We start from the raw sequence: 6970 nt of genomic DNA, 5'->3' as shown, positions 1-6970 counted from the left end.
TATATTTAAATGATTCATGTGTCATTTTTGTCTCCTAGAATACAGGGGTTACATTTTTGCTCTCTCCTACAATGTAGTCTGGGATAAATATTTTTAGAATTCAAACTAACAAGGAAACATATCGCCACTTATAAAATTGAATGTGGCTGCTATCCCTCCAAATAATTCTTGTTGGCCTGCCTTGACCTATTACTGTTATGAGTAATTTTCTTTTTATTGATATTAAGTGCATACAGAGGTTGCACATAAAATATCAATTTATAGTGCCATGGTGTCCTGCTACAATACTGTGATGTAATGGACTAAACAATGAAATTAGGGACCTAGATGTCTGCAGGAGGTCCAAAGGTTATGGAAAAATGATTCAAATTGTACAGAACACAATCACAGGATTAAGGAAAGCAATTGTCACTTGTACTGTGTGGTTATAACAAGAGTCAGAATGTGCCAGATTCACAGCTTATGCCAGATGCAGCTGTTGTCATTTGAATCTTTTGTATAACATCCATTTTCTCTCCCAACTGTGTGGAATTTATAAGTGCTGAGAGTTGATCAGAATCATTTTTGTGTAGAGAATGCTTGTATAATAGCTCTTAAATTTAAACCGTGCATAAGGAAACATAATCCAGAAATAATTCTACACATACTGGGTAAACTAGCACAGATGTTTATGTTGGATTCAGTTGGATATAACTTTAAAGTGTTGATTAGGTCAGGCCGTGAGCATCACCAACTAGAGCTTGAAATTTATCACTTGCTAAAATGCCACCTTTAGGATAGTGTATGCTTTAATGCAGTCTTCATCTGTATATTAGCAAATCAATCTCTACCTAACAGATGTGTATTTTCTCCATACATTAGATTTGCTACATGCTTTTTATTGGAAGATTTTAGGTAGAGAATATGATTAAAGAACATACAAATACATAATATACATAGATTTCAGGAGCAAAGGTCGTAACAGTAACCATAATTTCATGGGTATATTTTTAACTCTCATGTTTGTAGATATATATGATATACATCATCTTTATTATATTTGGTATACAAGACTAAGACTTTACTTTAAATGTCCAGACTAAAATGATGACTCCCATAAATCAGCAACTCATCTATTTCACTGTAGTTTTGTTCCATGCCCAGGCAAACAGATTGAGAGAATATTACAAGTATTAATTTTATTAATTTGTCATTTGATTAACCTCCATAGACCTTTTGTACAACTAAAGACAAGTCAAAATCTGTTCAGATTAAGTTTCATATATATATATATATATATATATATATATATATATATATATATATACCATGAAATAATCAAATCTATCAACAGTCTAAAAACACAGAAAAGGTGAGTAAAACTGCCAGCAGTTCATGTTGGGTGGGGTCAGAGGGTGGGCAGAGAGCGTTTCTAGCGTGGCACTTGGAGAGGGGCTGGGCATTGTCTTGGAAGCACTGAGGACAGTGCCATGCACAAGGAGGCTTGCTGAACATAGGGCATGGTGGGTACTGCACGGAGGGCTGAGCCTGCCCACCTGTCCCCACAAAGCAGGCTGAGACCCTGAGACTACTCGTGTGGAGAGCTTGGCCCAGGGGAGGCCAAGATCCAGTCTGGATTTCCTGTTACCAAGTCCAAATCTTCCCAGAGCCATCCACATTCTTTGAGAAGACTCAGCCCTGGGGCACAGCCATTGCAGTCACAGTGCCCTAGTGACAGAGCAGTGTCTGCTTGCCAATCATGTTGCCCCTTCTTCAGCCCCTGAGGGACTGGAGTAGGATGCGCGGAAGGCTTTGGTCTGGAAAGACATAGAGACGACCAATAGGGCATGCACAGTGCTCACATGGCTTATCATGGTTCACACCTGCTTCTCGGACTCCATGTCCCACATGTTGTGAGTTTCTCTTAGGTGCCACAGACAACCTAGCGACTCATCACATAGATAGAGTAGATGCTGCCACCAGATGTCTGTCAGACGTGGATTTCGTTGAGTGTCTAGATGTTCCAGATCTTGATTGGTAGGAGTTGCTGTACAGGTAGCTCTGAGTGGTCACTGGTGTCCATACCCCATGGTTGAAGTCTGTGAGCTCCATCTTCTACTTCAGCTTGGTTCCTAAGATGTCCCAACCTTGATGGCCTTCAGAGAATTACCAAAGAGCATGCTGAGCGAGGAAACTAGTGTTCACACTGGGCTGTTGTGCGACTGGATTGTATTCACCCTCTACAGATTCTGGATGTCCCACTGGCTGATGGTCCAGTCTGCTCCACTGCTGTAGAGCTTGTGCCCCTGTTTGCAAAGTGCCAGCTTAAAGCTCTCATGGCCCTCGAGGACTTCTGGCACGTATAGGTGATACATGTGTCCACACTTTGATGGTCTTTCCAGAGGAGCCTCTGAAGAGTAAGTCACCAGTGGAGTAGAAGCAGAGACACCAGACAGGGCCCTGGTGACCCAAGAATGTTCCTTTGCACTTGAAAATCTGCTGAGGCTCATAGGATCTTAAGATGCCCGTGTTCAGCCCTGTGTTGGTGTACAATAGCTTGTCATTCAACATGGACGCATGCCTCCAAAACCCCATGAGGTCCTCACTGAGCTTGCCTGGGTTTTCTTCCAGGACATCAATCTTCAGCTGAAGCTCTGCATCAGCTGGTCAGGTTTCTCATAGAGCTTGCCTAGCATGGAGCTCAGAAAAGCAATGTCCTGCTCCTTCAGTTCCACAACCACATGCATTTCATGGAAGCAATAGTCCATCTACTGCAGGAGCTTCTTCAGGACCTCTAAGCAACAAGTCTCCAGATGTGTCTCATATGTGTCCTGGTTCCCAATAAACATTCACCCATACTAGGAATGGTGACACTTGATGTGCACGCACACCTAAGTTGGGCCTGCTGGTTTGTCTTGAGGAAGGGCAGATAGCTGAAGTGTTCAGGGCACCATACAGACTTGTCCTCATTCATGCTCCTTCCAGGTGCTAAGCTTGATGGTGACGGAGCACCTATCCCTGTCCACATTGAAGAAAATAGGCTTCCTTCCCCAGCCATCCAGTAGCCCTGCCTTCAGTGCATGAAGAGCTCCCCAGTCTGCTTCGCCTCAATGATGTTGTTCACCACTACCACGCATGTGCTGTTGCCCACCATACACTCCTCTGACTTTAAGTCACATCTTGGACAGAATATGTGCTCACATGTTGTGAGCCCAGGATCCTTGAATACACTGCAGCAGAGCTTCACCAAGGGCTACTGGGGAAACACCAGCAGTTCCAGCTCCTCTTCCTCCTTGGACTGCAAGAATATGGAGCACAGGGTTATGCTGGACTCAGAGTTCAGGGCGTGATCCAAGATAGCCAAGTCTGAGTTTGGGGTGCTGATGGGGACACCCTGGCTTCCTCATTTTGTGGAGAGTAGACAAGCGTGCTGTTTGTATGCGCTGGTCCCATTGGCTTTCATGATGGCGCTGGCAGCTGAAAAGGCCATTCACAGCCTGTTTCTGTTTGGTCCTGGTGGCAAAGTTTGGAATGTGAAGGTTGCAAGGCCCCCCTCAGAGAAGTGGTCACCTGAACTCATGCTCTAAGAGGCATCTAGGGTCCTCAGGCAGTGTCCTTGGCCCAGGCCACCCAGGGACTGCAACATCATCCCTGTTTCTTTGTTCTCCCTCTGCTTCTTGCCAGGAAAGGGCTTACATTTGCTTCTAAAGACACTAGAGTCTTCTAACAGGTGTCTTCTCTCATGTTCTTTTATACTGTTAGACTGCTGGTTTCCTTTGTTAATTACCTGTTACAGATAGTCCAAAAAACTGTTTCTTGATTCCTGGTGAAAGAATTGCTCAATGTATGAACGTGAATTAATTGCTTCTTCTCTGTTCCAATAGACTTAGGACTAAGTGCCCTGAGATTCATAGAATAACTCGAATAATACAATCAAATATCTATAATGAAAAGCTGTAAGTTCATTGTATCCAGGTAGCCCTTCCTCTTGGCTGAGACAGCGTATGAGAGTGAGGGTATTCGTAGGGGAGTACACAGAAGAATATATTGGGGATAGTAATGGTTTAACAAACAATATTTGTTTTCTGGGGCATAAGAGCTACCGTGCAATTTGAAACATAATAGACAACAAAAGTGTACACTTTCAATGCAATTATTTTTCTAAATTACTCAAATGAATTAATTGGTGAAGATCACTGTCCCACTGTACATTGGTCCAACAAAACTTATATATTTCAAGCACCATTCTATTAAAAATTACTTGCAACATTGAAAATAGATTTTAATCTACAAAATGTAAAAACATAGTATCTAGCATGTATCCTATCATATATGCTTTTTGGTACATATGGTAAGCTTGAAGCACCTGTATGTAATTTTGAAGCTTTTGTCTTTACCATGAATGATACCAGCAGAAAAAGAGTTTGTTTTCTGTAAGTTCCCATTCCACGGGTCAGAGAAACTCATGGCTTCAGCAGGGGATATATATATATATATATATATATATATATATATATATATATATATATATATATTCCATTCTGAATATATATATATTCCATTCTGATTCATTACATCCAGGAGAGTTAGCGTCATGTAATCTAATCTCAGTCAGTGTATGTCTGTCCTTGTGGATGGCAGCCCTTTAAACATAGACAATAGTTTAGTGGTTACCAGAGTGTAGGGGTGAGGGACGTCGGGGGTGGTAAATGAGGGTGAACGGGATCAAATATAAGGTGATGGAAGGAGAACTGGCTCTGGGTGGTGAACACACAATGTGATATATAGATGATTTATTACAGAATTGTACCCTTGAAACCTATATTACTTCAGTAACCATTGTCACCCCAATAAACCTTAATTTAAAAAACAAATAAAAATAATAAAAAATAAAAAAAGAATTAAAAAAAAGGAGACAGTGAAGGGGAAACATTGGCAACTGTCTAGACAAGCCAAACATATGCAATATAACTAAATATGTATTTTTCATTAAAGAACATTAGTGTGTTTTATCTTCATTATCAAAACATTGGAATATATTTGATTGATAAATGTAAATATATTTTATGATCAAAGAGGTCATACAGTATGAAATCTGATAGCTCTGTTGAGAAACTTGAACCTCAGTTATGTTGATGATCAGTGGTGGTGACTGATGTTATCAGTGGGACCTGAGTTCAGAGGTGAGGAGGTTGGTGATGCCAAAGAATGAAAAATGGAGGCGATATCTTGTTTTGTATGAATGCTTCCAACAAGAGTAATTTCAAGAAGAGGGAATGTGTTGCTCTTATTCATAATTGCTGTGCTTTTGAGTAAAAATAAATATGTTCAACAATGCCCTGTCACATATGCTTTCAAATAAAGTATTCCTCCCTAGAAAATGATAAAATTTCAAAGTCACTGTTATTACATTTCAGACAGATCTTTTATTTACAAATATCCAACTAATCAAGGAAGTACAAAACAAGGAAATGTAATTTACTACCACTATTCTTTTTAATGATTTGAATTTCTTATTCATAAGTTTCTTTGACAATTTTATAATAGTTCCATAATAATGATTGTTCACACATTTTATTAAGGGTCTTGTAACTTAGTTTTCCTTTTTATTTTACTTTCTTTGGATGAAAATTTAGAAAATATATTACCCAATCAAAAAACAAAACAAAACAATAAAACACAGAAATAACCGGTTCTTAACATCACATTTCAGTAAGTGATAGTCAGGTTTTCTCAACAAGGTTTTTCCCATTTATTTTAGAACCTCTCTTTGGGAATCACAAATTATTTGATAATAGTGACAAGTAAAGATGTATAAATAGCTAATTATGTGGCCATTTTAACATTCATTTTTAGAACTATATTGGCATACCTTAGTACTAGAAAATGATTTACCAAGAATCAGGCTAAGGAATCAAGATAAAGAAATGATTAATAAATATTGCCTTTCATTTTCAAGCTCCAAGTCTAGTAGACATAAATAAATCTATCTATCTGTATTGACATACTTTGTTTTATGTAATCAATATATTCTTGAAGAAATTTTACATAATCATTAAAAACTGAAAATCATTGTAAACTATTGTGATTTTGAACAGCATCAAACTGAGTGCTAAGAATTATTGAATGAATGTGAACAATTCAATTTTGAAAAACAGATTTTAATGTACTATTGCTGAATTGGAGTGCTAGTCCTGAGTTCCTGAGTAGTTCCATTACGACTAATTATGAAAGTCTGCTATTTTACAAGAGGCATAATGGTGTTTTTTTGTATCATTATTATAATACTAGTGACCAATTCAATTATTTATTTAACAAACATTTTTGAGTATCAACTGTTTGGGGACTTTGCTAAACGAAAAGATAGAGTGGCAACTAAGCCAGGAAAGAGATTTCTCTTCAAAAACTTACATCTAATAAGATTGGCCATATTTCCTAGGATTGTTAAATAGAAGAATCGATAATGGCTGTGAATTTCCCCCTTCCATTAAATGTAATATTAGTTTCAAATATTTTATGGTTTTTAATAAAATTAAATGTGTGTGTTTTTATGCCCTCTATTGACAATATAGGCAAGGAAGTGCAAAATAGTATTGCTAATGTATTAATAATTTACAAATATTTTAACCTTTCATTTATTACATTCAGAATTCCAAAAGTTTGAAAATGTGAAATGTGAAACTCTTGTGTTAGGCTCAAGCTATAGAATTACTAAACTCATATTTACAGCAACATTAAACATTATTACAACAATTTAAAGTGCTTTACAGTCTCTTAGTAGAAGCTCAAATTATGAAGAAGGGAAACAAATACTTGTTCAGTCATTTTTTCAAACAGTTACAATACACTATGAATAGGGGGTAAAATATTATGATATCTAGAATTGCAAACAAAACTTTTACTTTTTACTTAGGTACCCACATGTCACTTAAAAAAATAATGTTCTCAGTAAATGCAATTTAAAGTAATGCAATCTTTTTTTTTATTAGAT

General features: G+C 37.8%; 1 pseudogene; it reads right to left on the bottom strand.

Annotated features, from left to right (window-relative positions):
* Positions 1-1623: 1623 nt before the first annotated feature.
* LOC117021158 (E3 ubiquitin-protein ligase TRAF7-like) lies at positions 1624-3432 on the bottom strand (annotated as a pseudogene).
* Positions 3433-6970: the final 3538 nt, after the last annotated feature.

The sequence above is a fragment of the Rhinolophus ferrumequinum genome, chromosome 4 (genome assembly GCF_004115265.2).
Source record: "Rhinolophus ferrumequinum isolate MPI-CBG mRhiFer1 chromosome 4, mRhiFer1_v1.p, whole genome shotgun sequence".
Classification (NCBI taxonomy): domain Eukaryota; kingdom Metazoa; phylum Chordata; class Mammalia; order Chiroptera; family Rhinolophidae; genus Rhinolophus; species Rhinolophus ferrumequinum.
The sequence above is the reverse complement of the archived record's forward strand: the minus strand, read 5'-3'. Positions and strand labels throughout refer to the sequence as shown.